This window comes from Rana temporaria, chromosome 2 (assembly GCF_905171775.1).
Source record: "Rana temporaria chromosome 2, aRanTem1.1, whole genome shotgun sequence".
In the NCBI taxonomy this organism is placed as follows: domain Eukaryota; kingdom Metazoa; phylum Chordata; class Amphibia; order Anura; family Ranidae; genus Rana; species Rana temporaria.
In genome coordinates this window covers 429,801,974-429,803,176 of record NC_053490.1, presented here as the reverse complement: position 1 = coordinate 429,803,176, position 1,203 = coordinate 429,801,974, and the positions used below count along the sequence as shown (strand labels likewise).

Sequence of the window (1,203 nt, the reverse complement as noted above, 5' to 3'; positions counted from 1 at the left end):
CCAGAAGGCCATGTCCACCCACTCCCAAGACGTTCAGGGCTGGCCCGAGGACCGGCACCCTAATAATCTCACAGTGAACAAAACGTGCACAAACAAACATAAGACAAAAAACGTAACAAACATAGGCTTAAATAAAATAAAGTGGGGGAAGGGATAGTGAAGAGGAGAGTGAAGAAGTGGTCATTGTGGTGTACAATGACCAGGCCCTCCGGCCAGGAATAAAAAATTCCTCCGGTCCTAGCCAAAAGGCCCGGCCCAGGAGGCAGGTGCTAAAAAAAGCGTGTATCTGGTGCAGTGACCGTGGTATCTTAAATCAATGTGTCCCTCACACACAGTGATCTTCAGACACCCCTGGACTGCCACTCCAGGGGCACATGCACCATAGGCTTTTCGTTCCATATCCGACCCGCCAGTGCAGCCCTCCACCCCTGCCAGCTAGAGAGTCCTTCAAGGTTTTCTTGGGGAGAACTGCCGCTCCAGTTAGCAGCCTCCGCCAATACTAGCCCCTCCAGACCCTCCGTCAACCCGGTGGATATGCATGGCCTTACCCCGTGTCTACTTCAGGGCATTACCAGCTCCTCCTACCGGATCGCTGACAGAGATAGCACTTACACCAGCCAGCCAGAAGGCCAGACTAGAACTCGGCAAAAAGACCAAGACCAAGCGCAGCACCCATCCTCACCAGGAGCACCCTTCCAGATGGCTCAGACTCAACCATGGGCCGGCCCCCAGTAACTGTCGGGCAGCACAGCGTAGTCCCTGCTGAAACCATCCTTCCAGGTGCAATGACGTCATTGGATTGCATCCACCCTCCCCATGTAGGAGGTGCTTCAGCGCTCCGCTGACAACTGATAAGAACAGATACCACACTCGATCCCAGCCAAAAGGCCGAGAAGCGACAGGAAAGACACCACGATCAGCACGGCCAGAGTGCAATGGCCGAGCCTCGCCCTGGGAGAACCACCTTCATGATCATGGTGTCATGGTGTCTGTACCTTTAAAGCATAACTAAAGGTTTGGATAAAGTGGAGAGCGCTTAGAACACCTGTCAGGTTTTCATCGCTGCCTGTACCCCCGTTAGAGAGATTCACCCTCTCTTTTTGTCCTGATGACCTTTATTACTGAGTGTAAAAGTAAAATAATATCTCAAATTGTGGGTTGTCCCCAGAACATGAACAGAGGGAAAATCTTTGAATGGTCACG

At 52.2% G+C, this 1,203-nt stretch overlaps 1 pseudogene; it reads right to left on the bottom strand.

The window, feature by feature from the left end:
* Positions 1-793: 793 nt before the first annotated feature.
* Positions 794-900, bottom strand: LOC120930010 (annotated as a pseudogene).
* Positions 901-1,203: the final 303 nt, after the last annotated feature.